At 43.1% G+C, this 16514-nt stretch overlaps 1 protein-coding gene across 1 annotated transcript in view; it reads right to left on the bottom strand.

Annotated features, from left to right (window-relative positions):
* Window positions 1-6936, bottom strand: part of MEGF10 (multiple EGF like domains 10) — a 143602-nt gene extending 136666 nt beyond the window's left edge. Inside the window, exon 1 of the mRNA XM_084629272.1 lies at window positions 5509-6936. The gene's annotated coding sequence lies outside the window, so the exon portion shown is untranslated. The remainder of the gene's footprint in view (window positions 1-5508) is intronic.
* Between the last annotated feature and the right edge of the window lie 9578 nt (window positions 6937-16514).

The following is a 16514-nucleotide window of genomic DNA, read 5'->3' as shown; positions in this document are numbered from 1 at the left end:
TAGAGCCACGATTACAATTTCTGATGCCCAATCCCAGGCTCATTCCTCTAGAACTCCATTGCCTCACACATCGAGAGAGTTCAAAATTATTGTTTCAGTGCACATTATGGATCAATTTATTTGCTAATTAGATATGAAAGATAGGTACATTATTTAAATTAAATTATTACAAGAGCTGCAACTAGACTTGCCTGTCTAAATTTCAGCCTGAAGCTAATTTGTACATCTCACAGACTGAACTACCTGCAGTCATTAATAGATGTTTTGCTTGAGTAAAGACCAAATAGTTTGTCTGGGTTTAACAACAGAAACATTGACACAATTAATCAAACTGGATCAGCAAGGCCAATTGCCCTCCTAGAATGCTATCCCTATTTTTCTGACAAGATGGCTGTAATTGATATCAATAGTCTCAACTAATTGGAATAATGTTTACTACATGAAAATACAGATTTCTCTCACAATTTTATATGCCCAGATGAAAAGAAAACTGGCACAGTTATATATAAATTTGTGCCACATTGTTTTTAATTTATGTTTTTAAGTCTCTGAAAAAGACACGAGTAGAAATTATTAGAGATTAATGTCCTACATTAAATAGGTATTAGATTATCACTGCAAATCTAGGCTCAAATTCCATTATCCTTGCTGATGATGACCAGAACCTTGCTCCTCAATTAGTCCCACTGATTTCAGTGAGACTGTTTGTGGTATACAGTACTATTCAATGTAAGGGAACCAGACTTTGATTAGTAGAAAGGTAGTAACCGTGACAACTAGATGGTCAGATTCTGATGTCAATAAGACCATTCACTGAGTAAGGTGATACTTACGAGTGAGAATCTGACCCATAATCCTATTGTTAAAGAAAAGATTTATAAAAGATTTTTTATTACCACACTATATTTCATAAAAGATATAAAATTAATATAATTAATGTGTATTTTGTAATGTTTTGTACAGCAACAAAAACTATCACATATTCAAGTACTCTGTATTTTTTCCAACAGCAGCTTAGTTTCCATTAGAAAGGGACATCTGATAATGCCAGTGCAACAAAAAGGTATGAGACATGCTGTGTAAAACTTTTGCCCAGTAATTTGAATAGAAACTCAAGGGATACTTACCAGCTGCAGTCAAAAGCCCCCTCAATACAACTCTGTTTTTTGCCAGTTAAACTTAAATATGTTAATACATTTCCTGTGTTCCTTCTGTATCCAAGTGAACTGCTTTTGAGAAATCAAAACTAGCTATTTGCTTCATTAGATGGTTGCGCTCATTTATTAAATATGCCTTTAAAAAAAATGATCATCATAATGTCCACACTGGGCCAGACCAAAGGTCCATCTAGCCCAGTGTCCTGTCTTCTGACAGTGGCCAGTGCCAGGTGCTTCAGAGGGAATGAACAGAACAGGTAATCATCAAGTGATCCATCCCAGCTTCTGGCAAACAGGCTAGGGACACCATCCTTGCCCATTCTGGCTTGTAGCCACTGATGTACCTGTCCTCTATGAATTTATCTAGTTCTTTTTTGAACCCTGTTAGTGTCTTGGCCTTCACAACATCCTCTGGCAAGGAGTTCCACAGGTTGACCGTGCATTGTGTGAAGAAATACTTCCTTTTATTTGTTTTAAACCTGTTGCCTATTAATTTCATTCAGTGACCCCTAGTTCTTGCGTTATGAGAAGGGCTAAATAACACTTCCTTATTTACTTTCTCCACACCAGTCATGACTGTATAGACCTCTATCATATCCCCCCTTAGTCATTATGCTCATGGTAGGTGCTGGATGAACCACCCAGGAGACTGAAATTCCCAGTTTATCTACAAATTAGGAACAGCATATGCAACAGTAGTGTAAAGTTCCCTATATTTTCCTCTTGTGTGCCTGGTTTAGAGGAATCACCTCTAGGATCTTGTCTACTTATTAGCTGTATTGCACTACCAGTGCAACTCCACCAGTGATAGCAGTGGTGGAAGCTGTTATGCAGACAGGCAGGACTCAGGTATTTTTACCACTGTGTCATCTATGTTTCCACACTACAGCTTCTACTATTTCTACTGCATGTAGAGAATTAAAGCAACAAAGTTTGCTAATGTCGAGGCAGCCTAGATATGAGAGGATAATTCAGTACCCAGGACTTTTTATTCCTTGGTGAAATAAAACATAAAAAAAAATAAAAAACATATTCTAGTTTATGTAATGTAAAAACTTATTCAGGGAAAACTAGACTGAGATAACCAACTCATTTTACATAGACCACTGAAAGGACAACAAAGGATCATTTTTGGACAGTTATGGATTAGAATTAGTGAGCTAGAGGTGAAAGATTCACTTTCAATCCCATGAACTGTCCAACTCCCCAATTAAAGTTATTATTTTAAAATGTTAGTCGTTTCTCTTTTAAGGAGATTTGTTAAAGGGCAATCTACATTTCAAATTTGGTTGTATGACAAGAGAATATGGCCGTCCCAACTGTCTTTGTAGGGAAAATGATCTAGTTTTTACAATATAAGACCCACATTTTCAAGGTGTGCATGAGTGCAAGTTGGACACACGCAAAAGTGAAAATTTAGGCCTAAGCTCGTATTGTACATCCAATTTATTAAAAATCTTCTGTAACACCTCTGCTTGGCTGGCATATCTGACTTGAGACTGAAAATAAAACCTGCTACTCAATGGCTTTTAGAAGGAAACAGAATTAAGAACCCAGAAGACATGGATAATTTGCCCACCCAAATTGCTACTTTCATAAATTCTTCCTCCAGCTCAGTCAGTTACACCCTATACTGCACTTCAAAAAGAATGCACATAGTTAATTATGTATGCTTTCTCCCGGAATTGTGTTTTTGGGCACAACTGCCATTCAGGGTTGTTTACAATTAAATTGAAGTCTTAACCCAGCTTTCAGTTTCAGTCTCATATCAGATATGCCACTGCTCATTTAATGCATCTTTTAAGTGCAGGTCAGCAACAATTAAATTACACTTCTCCAAACTGATTTTTAGTTGTAAAAGTTGCTGAACAATAAAATTTTCCTGAAGTCATTGTTGGTCTCTCTTCCAAACTATTTGACATTGCCAAACATAGTTGGAAACCTCACTAAGTTTTACACACAATCTCTTTTATACCATGCTGATAACATATTCTGAATAGAGATTTTAGACCTTCAGTGAACTGAAAGGATTATAGACCAAATGTAGGCACCTAATATAGAGAAAGCATCATCGTGGTGAATGGCATAGGAACTACATTTATATTCTGACTTTAGGGAAGTATCTTACAGCTAGTAGCAACATCTTTGAAGAATTCATAAGATTCCAGACTAATTTGTGTTCTTAGTTCATTCTGGGAAATTCACCTATAGGCTATTCTGAAAATAGAGTTTCCTTTTTTATAGTGGATTTGAGTTTATAATTCCAGCTGAAGTCTAACTAAGGTTTGGAAGAAATAAAAATAGGGAATATTTACACTCCCAAAATGCTTACAGGATATCACACTAGTGAAAGTCTTTATGCAGACACTCCTGAACACAGTCAAGTTATAAAGCAGGTGTGCATTTTTATGAGCAGAACCTGCAAGTTTACGTCCACTTACACCCCCATGTCTCCTCCTGTTGTACAATTGTTTTCAGAATTACTATTAGAGATCAAATTAGTTCAAGGGTTCTCAAACTGGGGGTCGTGACCCCTCAGGGATCGCAAGCTTATTACATGTGGGATAGCGAGCTGTCAGCCTCCACCCCAAAACCCTACTTCACCTCCATCATTTATAATAGTATTAAATATATTAAAATGTGTTTTTAATTTAGAAAGGGGGTCACACTCCCTTTGCTGTGTGAAAGGGGTCACCAATACAAAAGTTTGATAACCACTGAATTAGTTGCTTATAAAAAAAGGCCTTTGAAAACCTTTTCTTTTCCCTTGTTCAGGAACAGCCCAAATGCATCAGAACCAAAGGAGCCGAGTCAAAGTCTAAGAGCCTTCAAAGAAAAACTAAACCTCTTTAAAGAAACAGTTTCCCTGCTACTAGTGTGGTCTGCCAACCATAGGCTTGATCCTGCACTGAAGTGAATGGGCGTTTTCACTGACTGGAATGAGTACAGAATCCAGTCCCAAAGGAGGGGGAGTAGGAGGATGCTATAAGGCATGAGGGAGGAGAGCTGGGGATGTACTGAGTGGAATCCCTACTTATCAGTTCACCCAGCAGTGATAACCCTAAAGAAAATTATGATTAGTCTGTTGCCTTGACTAATATGTAAAGTTATTAGCTTCCAACGAATAATTTTGAAGGCAAAGGGACAATGGAGAAAAAGTTACTCTCTGCAGAGGAAACATATTTAAATGTTATTTTCCCCTTGCTTTGACTTAGAGAAATTCTGTCTAAACAGTCTAGACCAATTGGATGTGTGTGGATCATAGAAGTCAGTTTTATTATTTGTTTAAAATAACAGTCTGAAACAAAATATCTGTATATTTACATATCACATCTGGTGTGGGTGCTAAAAGAAGGTATATTATCTATAGAGAAGAAATAAAAGGATTTTTTTAAGTTACTCCTTCACACATACAAAAATGAAAACAAGAGGCATCTGTATATCTAATTAGTTACCAAATCAGGAAAAAGAAGTGCTTCGGACTGTACCCAGTACTTTCAAGAAAGAAAGAATACAAACACATAGCCACTATAAAGAATAAACATGGCCCCTCAAACCAGTGAGTGTTTAAGGAGAACCCGTCTCCAAGGTTTCCACAAACTCAGCTCCCAACAAGTGGGGAATGGCACAGACTTCAGTATAAACGTCACACTTTAAATCCGCATCTGACCCTCTTCTGGAGTGTCGAGAACATGTGGCACAGCAGCTCCCCTGCATCAGGGGACCTGGCAAACATTAATGCATCCGCAAACATTGAGTAACTAATAGAATAAAAGTTTTTTTTTGGAGGGGAATCCAAAGTTGCCAGAGCAAAAAACAACAGCACTCCTGGGTAAAATGAACAGGAGTTCTTGTGGCACCTTAGAGACTAACAAGTACTCCTGTTATTTTTGCGGATACAGATTAACAGGGCTGCTACTCTGAAACCTGGGTAAAATATTCATGTTCGGAGAGGAATGGTGAGTCGAAAGTCGGCTGTAAACGACCCTAAGCGTGTTTCTCTCGGGACGAAATGCCCGATGTGAACCGCTCTCTAATCCACAAAGCGTCCAAAAGACTGGCAAGCGGCATATGAAGGCGATGGATGAAATCCCAGCCCAGCCCAACCTCAACTTGGGGGGATTTCCCCTACAACAGCAACACTTAGGGGGCTTTTACCGCGCTCCCGCCACATGCAAAGTGCTGGGGGAGCAGATACAAACCTCTTGGAAACTGAGCGCAGCCAGCCCAACCCCACGCGCTAAAGGGCAGCGCACTGCTGAGGGGCTGGAGCCCGGAGGTCGGGCACAGCCCCCCCACCCCTTGCCAAGGAGAGCAAGCAAAGCACCAGGCCCTTGCCGGGCTTCCTTACCTGTCCCTGGAGATGCTGAGCTGCACCCCAGCAGCGTCCTCTTCAGAGCTGCGCGCACCCCCCTGGCAGGGTACTTGCTGCGGCGCGGTGGCTCAGCCTACAGCCGGCTGCTCCACGGAGCGGAAGCCAGCATAGTGATTTGGCCCTAGGAGGAAGGAGGCAGGAGAAGTAGATCCCCTCCCCGCCGCACAGCGGGGTCCCCCTGGCCGCCGGGTGTGGAAGGCTCCCGGGATAGGGAGAGCCGGAGGGGGAGCTGAGCTGCGGCTGCTCCTGGGACAGTCACCGACCGAGGCGCTTCTCTGCCGCCTCCTGCCGCTCCTGGCTGGCACGTAGCGCGAGTGCCCCCCGCTGCCGCCCACGCTGTCCCGGGCGGGCTCCTGGAACCTGCTGCTCCCCTTTGTGACACCACAGCGCGCCTCGGCCAATGGCAAGTGCCCCGCCGCCGCGCTGGAGCGAGAGGCGTGGAGTTCCCAGCCCCAGGGAGAGGAGCCGGAGCAGAGGATGCTGCTGCTGTCTCCAACTTGGCTGGCCGGCGTGGGACAGCCCCCCGCCCAGCCACACATACGCTGCCTGGTGAAATGCCCCTCTGCCCCGCGGCAAGGAGCGCCCGCAGCCAGAGCGCCCCCCCCCCCGGAGCCAGTGGCGGGACACACGCCAGGAGATTTACAGGCAGGACAGAAAGGCACCCCGAGGCCGCCGTCAGCGGTAGGTACAACCGGCCGGCTCGCTGCGCTGGGCAGGCTGTGCTCAGCTTCGCACTCTCCCGAGCCTGAGGTTGGCCAGGGGCCGGACTGCTACTGGAGGCAAGTTGGGGCTGCCTGAGAGCTCCAGTGCCCGGCCCAGGCCCCAGGGCCCAACCGCTCCACTGAGGATCGCAGGGAAGCGCCAGACATGACTTATTGCCCAGACACTGAGGACCCACTTGCAATGGCAAAATGCCACCCAAGGCTCCTCCTACGTGGGGGAAGACTCCTCAGGGGTCAAATCAGCCAAGGGCTTTGCCCTGGAACTATGCCAAGGCACAGCAGGGCCAGGAATTTGGCCTACAGTATCTAGGGGGAAATCCTGGCCCCCTGAAAGTCAATGGGGGTTTTGTGCAGGCTTTCAGCCCAAGCATAGATGCAGGACAAAGCTACACAGGACTTTAGGCCCAGTATTTGTTTGTCATGGCTTGCGCTCTCTCTCTCTCTCTGTGATGGAGGAACAGGTTGTTACTTAGTACCTGCGCATCCCTGGTGCCAGCCAAGGAAGGAGCCAGTGGGCACACACATGCATCTCAGAAGGCCCCAGCCACCCCAGGGAAAGAAAACATACACACAATAGGAGGTGGGATTAGAAATAAGCCTTTGTACTGCAACATGACAAATGTTCCTATTCAGGAAATATGCTTTCTCGGCGCTCTCCACACCAGCATCCCCACCCTTTTTTAAGGCAAAAGATTGTGTTTCTGTTTTCTCCCTTCATTAAGTTCTCCCATGCCACTATATTTCAGGGGAGTTAAAAGATGCATCCTTTTCTCCCAAAATATTTTCAAGCTGTCAGAGGGTGAACCTTCTTTACCCTTCAAAGAGTAGGGGGTAGCACCGAAACCAAAAATCCTTTCATAAAAGGGGGCAGCCTGGAGTCACTACATCATACAGAGATGCCCAAACAACTTGAAGACTTCCAGAGGTAGGCACAATACACCCCCCAATAATGATGTGAAGTGCGGAGAACTAGCAGCTACTCTTAGCATGGTTTCTGCCCAGAAAACAATATTTTAATTTTATTTTGAATATGGTTTGGACAGATAATAAAGAAAGGCAGCGACTAAAATCCCCCAATACACTGTAATGTTGGCAAATCTCCTACCTACCAGTTATATATCTACTGTACTTATGACAAATAAGTAGGGTGCCTTTCTGACTTTGCACATTGGTAAGATATGTATAGTTTTTCATGCCAATTGAAGTGTTTATGAGTTTGTAAATAAAGTTTTCATTTTGGAGAGTATCTAGAAACTGAGTTATGAAAACACCACTCTGTATTGACAGAAGCGACCAAGCGAAGCCTTTGCGCTCTGTGGTTGAAGACATTTCTTTGAAAATAGTGCCACCTGCTGTTTGCAACAATCTTTTAAGTGTTGGTACCAAACCCCATTGCTTGGGCTCATTACAGTAATAAGATTAGTCCTTGCGTTAGACCAGGGGTCGGCAACCTTTCAGAAGTGGTGGGCCGAGTCTTCATTTATTCACTTTCATTTAAGGTTTTACGTGCCAATAACACATTTTAACGTTTTTTAGAAGGTCGCTCGCTATAAGTCTATATAACTAAACCATTGTCGTATGTAAACAAGGTTTTCAAAATGTTTAAGAAGCTTCATTTAAAATTAAATTAAAATGCTGATCTTACACCTCCGGCACACTCAACATGCTGCCGGCCTGGGGTTCTGTTCACCTAGGCTGGCAGCCGGCTGAGCGGGGCCGACGGCCGGGACCCCAGACCAGCAGTGGGCTGATTGGCTCAGCCTGCTGCCGGTCTGGGGTTCCGTCCGCTGGCTTCTGCCAGCCAGGGTCCCCGCTGCTGGTCCTGCTCAGCCTGCTGCCAGTCTGGGATCCCAGCCCTGTCCACATAGAGTAGGTACCTACTTCCTCCCTGGTTCTGTCCCGTTCTCTTCCTCTCTCTGCAATGAGATGAGGGTGGGAGTGCACTGAGAACAGGGCTGGGGGTGAAGGTGCAGGGTCTGGCCAGGAGCTAGAATGAGGGAGGGGGCTCAGGGTTGGGGTAGGAGGTTTGGGTGTGGAGCGCTTACCTGGGCAGCTCCCATTTGGTGCGAAGGGTGCAGGTGGGAATGTGTGTGTGTGTGTGTGCACGCGCGTGCAGGAGCTCCCGTTTGGTACTCGGGGTGGGGGTGCAGGAGTCAGGGCACGAGAATGGGGTGTGTGGGTGGTGCAGGGGTGAGGGCAGAGGGCTGGGCGTGTGTGAGGGGGGTGCAGCGGTCAGGGCAGAGGGCTGGGGAGTGTGGGCTGGGGTCGTGGGTGTGCTCCCAGCCCCCTGCCCTGCTCACGGCAGGGGGCTGGAGGGGATATGCCGATTCCACCCCCTTCCCCAACGTCCCCAGAGCAGAGAGCGCGCTGCGGCTCCGCTTTTCCCTCTCCCCCTCCGTAGCAAGGGCCATCAGCTGATCCGCCGAAGGGAGGGAGAGAAGGAGGTGCAGGAACCCTGGATGCTGAGGGAAGAAGCGGGGGGAGGGGGAAGCTTGCCTGCCCTGCAGGGAGAGAGCAGTGGGCAGAGAATCATAGAATCATAGAATATCAGGGTTGGAAGGGACCCCTGAAGGTCATCTAGTCCAACCCCCTGCTCGAAGCAGGACCAATTCCCAGTTAAATCATCCCAGCCAGGGCTTTGTCAAGCCTGACCTTAAAAACCTCTAAGGAAGGAGATTCTACCACCTCCCTAGGTAACGCATTCCAGTGTTTCACCACCCTCTTAGTGAAAATATCTTTCCTAATATCCAACCTAAACCTCCCCCACTGCAACTTGAGACCATTACTCCTTGTCCTGTCCTCTTCTACCACTGAGAACAGTCTAGAGCCATCCTCTTTGGAACCCCCTTTCAGGTAGTTGAAAGCAGCTATCAAATCCCCCCTCATTCTTCTCTTCTGCAAGCTAAACAATCCCAGCTCCCTCAGCCTCTCCTCATAAGTCATGTGTTCTAGACCCCTAATCATTTTTGTTGCCCTTCGCTGGACTCTCTCCAATTTATCCACATCCTTCTTGTAGTGTGGGGCCCAAAACTGGACACAGTACTCCAGATGAGGCCTCACCAATGTCGAATAGAGGGGAACAATCACGTCCCTCGATCTGCTCGCTATGCCCCTACTTATACATCCCAAAATGCCATTGGCCTTCTTGGCAACAAGGGCACACTGCTGACTCATATCCAGCTTCTCGTCCACTGTCACCCCTAGGTCCTTTTCCGCAGAACTGCTGCCTAGCCATTCGGTCCCTAGTCTGTAGCGGTGCATTGGATTCTTCCATCCTAAGTGCAGGACCCTGCACTTATCCTTATTGAACCTCATCAGATTTCTTTTGGCCCAATCCTCCAATTTGTCTAGGTCCTTCTGTATCCTATTCCTCCCCTCCAGCGTATCTACCACTCCTCCCAGTTTAGTATCATCCGCAAATTTGCTGAGAGTGCAATCCACACCATCCTCCAGATCATTTATGAAGATATTGAACAAAACCGGCCCCAGGACCGACCCTTGGGGCACTCCACTTGATACCGGCTGCCAACTAGACATGGAGCCATTGATCACTACCCGTTGAGCTCGACAATCTAGCCAGCTTTCTACCCACCTTATAGTGCATTCATCCAGCCCATACTTCCTTAACTTGCTGACAAGAATACTGTGGGAGACCGTGTCAAAAGCTTTGCTAAAGTCAAGAAACAATACATCCACTGCTTTCCCTTCATCCACAGAACCAGTAATCTCATCATAAAAGGCAATTAGATTAGTCAGGCATGAGTGGGAAGAGTGGAAGGAAGAGTGGGCCGGGCAAGATTTTTAATTGCACGCTGCTGTCCCCAGCAGACAGCAGCTTGCCTTTAAAAATTGGCTCGTGTGCTGTCTTTGGCACGCGTGCCATAGGTTGCCAACCCCTGCGTTAGACAAAAGAACATTAACAGAAGTATTAGCAATGAGTTTTTACTGAATTAAATAAAAAAAGTTAGATTTTTTAAAAAAAAAATCTATAATTGTTGTAGAATTACAAAGATTGCATTTATTCCTCTCCCTTCTGCCTCCTCCCCCTTACCCCCTTTATATGCTGAAAATTAACCACACTTTGTGGATCCCTACACAAAGAAATATTTCTGGCTAAGATAATGTCAGAGAAAAATAGACTGAGCTGAAGACTGTGAGAGAGTCTCAAAATGCTATGTCCAGGAACTGTCTTTTCCTTTGTGTGTGCGTTCAGTGCCCAACAAAATGGGTCCCTCATCCTTGACTAAGGTTAGTGGGCACTATCAGAATACAAATACATAAAAGAATTTTGAGACTGTTTTTTAAAATGTCCTCTTTTAGTTCTGGCAAAGTACAGGAACAGGAAACATCAGGTACAATTTTTGAAACCTGAATCATCAATACCAGTCAAGATTTGTGAAACCACAACAAAAAGCCAGATTTTATTACCTTCACTCATATTAAGTAGTATCACATGAGCAGTCCTACTGATTTCAATAGAGCTGCTTGTAGAGGTTCTTTTCAACATGTAAAAGTGGCAGACTCAGGTGAAAAATAAGTGACAAGAGAAATACCTAAAAAGACTGTTTGGCCACAGGAAATCCTTGATCTTCTGTCACAAGGACTGTGAGTAATAATGAATACTTTTAAAGTTATATTATAAAAAAAAAAAAAGGAACCTCCATGGTCACATTGTCTTGCTTAGAAATACCTATTTCCATTAAAATTGGTGTTTTATACTGATATCAACTCTAAGGAATTAAAAACACAACACATTATTAAATAAACAATGGTGAGAACTGAAACTCATAAAACAAAAAATAAAATGTTCATGCTGACATGTTGCACTTAAATATCCCTATAATGGCTAGATTTTTTTCAAAGTATCAGAACAATGTAGCACGTCTGATCATAAGCACTGAAGATGAAGATGATAAACTTTTGATGCAATGGTATAATTCATATTTAGTTTACTACCTACTAACTGCCTTTATGGGAGGATCTTTCCTGGACTTTCTGCTTTCCAAGCAGCTGATCTCCAGTTTGCGTTTAGACTGTTTGATCCTTCCGTAAGTGCATGACTTCATATTTATTTGGATTTTGAAACTCATCTTGTTGCAGTGTGTTACCTATTCTAATCCCTCCAAGAAATGGTAACTTTGCAGTTGAATTCTGCACTCATATGCATTTGCTAGCCCTCCAATTCTAATATCATCATCAAGTACAATTATACTGAATGAACACTTTATACTAGATCTTTAGTTAGCATTCAGAATTAAAATAATACTGACCACTGTTGATACTTTACCCCGTTGGAGAATTTACTTGCTCCTCCTCTTTACCCAGTCTCATGCATGCTTATATGGGTGTGATGGGTTCGGTCACAGAGACCCCCTTGGGACTGTCACCTGACATGCTGAAACTACCTCTGAGGCCATTTTCCCTGCCAGCTTGGGACTCCAGAACCCTGTCTTGTTGAGTCAGACACGCTACTCCATTGCAACACAGACCCAGGGTCTGAACCACACCCCCAAAGCTGCAGACTTTAACCAAAACTGCTCAACAGGTTTCCTATCCCCAGCACCCAGACACCTAGCTTCCAATGGGATCCAAACCCCAAATAAATCTGTTTTACCCTGTATAAAGCTTATACAGGGTAAATTCATAAATTGTCCGCCGTCTATAGCACTGAGAGAGATATGCACAGCTGTTTGCTGCCCCAGGTATTAATCACTTGCTCTGGGTTTAATAATAAACAAAAGTGATTTTATTAACTATAAAAAGTAGGATTTAAGTGGTTTCAAGGAATAACAGAACAAAGTAAGTTACCAAGCAAAAACAACACAAAACATGCAAGCCTAAGCCTAATACTTTTAAGAAACCGAACACAGGTAAATCTCAGCCTCAGAGATGTTCTAATAAGCTTCTTTCACAGATTAGACTCCTTCCTAGTCTGGGCCCAATCCTTTCACCTGGTACAGTCCTTGTTAGTTCCAGCTCAGGTGGTAACTAAGGGATTTCTCATGACTCGCAGCCCCCCTTGTTCTGTTCCACCCCCTTTTATAGCTTTGGCACAAGGCGGGAATCTTTTCCTAATGGAAAAGCACCAGGTTTAAGATGGATTCCAGTACCAGGTGACATGGTCACGTCCTGTGAGACCCCAAGCCTCCATTCTTTTCAGCCTGACTCACATGAGCACAGGAAGGCTTATAAGTAAACAGAGCCATTTACAACCAATTGTCCTGGTTAATGGGAGCCAGCAAGATTCTAAACCACCATTAATGGCCCACACTTTGCATAGTTACAGTAGGACTTCAGAGTAATACTTCATATTTCTAGCTTCAGATAAAAGAATGATACATTCATACAAATAGGACAAACACACTCAGTAGATTATAAGCTTTGTAATGATACCTTACAAGAGACCTTTTGCATAAAGCATATTCCAGTTATGTTTATAAGTGTGAATATAATGTATTTCCATAAAACATATGGAGTGCAACATGGCAATGGAGCAAACAGCAAAACACAGGAAAAGGAGATTCTTGCATTGAGTAGCACCTTCCTCCATGAATAGTCTGATTGGCTTTAACACATCTTGTCATAAATATAAAGGGATGGGTAAACCCCTTTGAAATCCCTCCTGGCCAGGGGAAAGCTCCTCTCACCTGTAAAGGGTTAAGAAGCTAAAGGTAACCTCGCTGGCACCTGACCAAAATGACCAATGAGGAGACAAGATACTTTCAAAAGCTGGGAGGAGGGAGAGAAACAAAGGGTCTGTGTCTGTCTGTAGTCGTCTTGGCCAGGGACAGAACAGGAATGGAGTCTTAGAACTTGTAGTAAGTAATCTAGCTAGGTATGTGTTAGATTATGATTTCTTTAAATGGCTGAGAAAAGAATTGTGCTGAATAGAATAACTATTTCTGTCTGTGTATCTTTTTTGTAACTTAAGGTTTTGCCTAGAGGGGTTCTCTATGTTTTTGAATCTAATTACCCTGTAAGATATCTACCATCCTGATTTTACAGGGGGGATTTCTTTATTTCTATTTACTTCTATTTTTTATTAAAAGTCTTCTTGTAAAACACTGAATGCTTTTTCATTGTTCTCAGATCCAAGGGTTTGGGTCTGTGGTCACCTATGCAAATTGGTGAGGCTTTTTATCCAACATTTCCCAGGAAAGGGGGGGTGCAAGTGTTGGGAGGATTGTTCATTGTTCTTAAGATCCAAGGGTTTGGGTCTGTGGTCACCTATGCAAATTGGTGAGGCTTTTTATCCAACATTTCCCAGGAAAGGGGGGGGGTGCAAGTGTTGGGAGGATTGTTCATTGTTCTTAAGATCCAAGGGTCTGGGTCTGTAGTCACCTAGGCAAATTGGTGAGGCTTTTTACCAAACCTTGTCCAGGAAGTGGGGTGCAAGGTTTTGGGAAGTATTTTGGGGGGAAGGACGCGTCCAAACAGCTCTTCCCCAGTAACCAGTATTAGTTTGGTGGTGGTAGCGGCCAGTCCAAGGATAACGGGTGTAATATTTTGTACCTTGGGGAAGTTTTGACCTAAGCTGGTAAAGATAAGCTTAGGAGGTTTTTCATGCAGGTCCCCACATCTGTACCCTAGAGTTCAGAGTGGGGGAGGAACCTTGACACATCTAATTACAGAGTAAAAGACTATTAAAAAAATCTGAATCTGTGTATTTGAAGAAAGTAATCTTGCAACTTTCTCTTTAAACACAGCAAAACATTGGTCACATTTTTTCTAGTATTCATCAACTTAGCTCTCTGCACTGATTTGGATAGAATTTATTGTTAGGATCAGAAGAGTTATCAGAATTTAGCCATTCACAAATATCAATTACCAATCAGACAAGAAAAGTGGTGCCACAAGTACTCCTTTTCTTTTTGCGAATACAGACTAACACGGCTGCTACTCTAAAACCAGTCAGACAAGGTGAGTAATATCCTGAGACCCATTCATTAGGCTACAACATTGCATATAATTACCAGCTGGTTTCACCAAAGAGCAAGATGTTCTGCAAGCTATATTTCCTTGTAAGAACAACCCCCACTGTCTTTAGAAAATACTCATTCTTAGAAAAATATTAATACTTATCGCTTTTATAGAGTTCTACATCTTCAAAGAATTGTTGCCTCTTTTTGACCTGAGCATCTGGTCAACTTTCAGGGCCCTGGGAATGTTCCAAATGAAAGTAGAAATCAGTGGAGTCTGGTATCTTCTTTGATGCAGTCTTGTTTATTTACAACAAATGTACAATGTTTCAGGTCTCTGAACACAGAATTAATCAAATAGCAAGAAATGGGTTCTTTTGCTCACAGCACCAAGATCATCATTTCAGCCTCCACCCTTGACCCAAAGCTTCGGGTTTCTCCTAGGACACCATGCTGCTGCTTCTGGCTGGCTGGCTCTCAGGGCTTGTCCGCACTATGGAGGCCACAGCAGCATGGCTATGTGCTGTAACACCACAGTGGGGATACACATTACAACATCAGAAGGGTTTTTTCTATTGCTATATTAACTCCACCTCCATGAGCAATGGCAACTAGGTTGAAAAAAGCATTTTTCCACTGACATAGTTGTGTCTATACCAGGGATTCAGACAGCACAGTGATGCTGCTCCAGGGTGCATAATTTTTCATACTCAAGTGATGCAGCTCTGTCAATCTACATTTTGAGTGTAGATCAGGCCTTAGTCACTCCCAGATTTGTTTGTTTCTTCTGCCTTCCCACACACCCCTGCCCTATCCAAAAACAATATTCAGCAAAAGTCCTCCAACTCACTCAGTTCAAACTCCTGGGTAGGTTCATAACTCCCTTTTGGGCAGATGAGGGGTGTTTCTGATTAATTCATCCTGACAGTTATGTTAATTGAAGTGTGCACTCACACCAAACTCAGAGGTTTGTGATTCATGCAGTCACCCCTACTTCTCAGCATAACAGTATTAACCAATCAACCCTCACAATAACCCGGTGAGCTCGATAAGTATTTATCCCCATTTTACAGATGCAGAAAATTTAGAGAGGTGAGTCAGGGCCAGAATCAGAATTACTTAATTCAGAACATGCTGGTTCCATTTTTGTACTCAGTACATTAGACCACACTACCTCTAGGTGGTTTGGATCATTTTTCTAATTGATTAATGAATTAAGAACAATGTATTTTTCCTTCTCCTTAACCAAAGAAGGGCTGTAACATTGTCCAGTTAAAACTCTAAATGTTTTGAAAATGTATTATGTGTAAATGCATAATTTTATAAATTTAGTTACCACAAATTGACTCAGTTTGAGTTTTAGAGAGACTTGTCCAAAATGCTACAATCATTTGCTCACATTGAGTTGCATAGTCTTCCCACACAGAGGTTGCCATTACAAAAATCAGCATTTTCAACAGCAGGGCAATCATGAAGTAATTCATCTTCTAAACACAATAGAAAACCACAGCATCTTAGATGCTACCATGTAGCAAAAGTGTCTTTTACTAACTTTTTAATGATGACTGCACACAGTGCACAAACCTGGGATCATTACAGGACTAAGAGTGAGACTGCATCAGGTCTATGCTCCAGCTGTAGTACTGGTATCTGGAGCTCTCAGAAACCCCTGCCAGCCCTGGCTTAAAAACGATCATAAAAATTATGAAGCTCAACTTTTTTGCCTTTGGAGTGGCCACACTACACCAAATGATAGACAGGTAAAAAAAAAAAAATCCAGATGGCCTTAAAGCCCACACACTAAGACTTCCATTTCAAAATCATACAAGTCAAACACAATGGTATCCTCCCACTATACTTGGCAAATGTTTCAGGAGCAAAGTATAAACACTTCCAGCAGAGGGCATCTTAATCTCAGTTTATTTGCCAAATAGTATTGACTTCATCCTTGGTTATGCTTATGACAACTTGTTTTTGCTTAAATAGGAAGACTAATGAATATCTACCCTATTATGCTTCTCTGCAAATGCATTCCCCTTGCTACAAAGATTTTATTATATAGTTTTTAGAATCCCCTACTTAAATTATTGATAGCATTTCACTGATATATAAAATACTTTTTGTCATGCTGAGTAGAACACAGAAGATTTTTTCCTATTCTAAATAGTCACATTATCTTCCATTACATATTGAGAAAATATACATTAAATATGCCTTTAAAATACTCTTTTTAAATAAATATATAGACAGATAATTAACATAGTATAGGAGATATTTGGTATGTCACAATGACAGAATAAAAGATCACAAACTTGGGTCAGAATTACTGGATGTTCATACT

Source organism: Lepidochelys olivacea (assembly GCF_965140295.1).
Source record: "Lepidochelys olivacea isolate rLepOli2 genome assembly, chromosome: 5".
Lineage (NCBI taxonomy): Eukaryota > Metazoa > Chordata > Testudines > Cheloniidae > Lepidochelys > Lepidochelys olivacea.
Note: the sequence above shows the minus strand (reverse complement) of the source record. Positions and strands in the feature narration are given on the sequence as shown.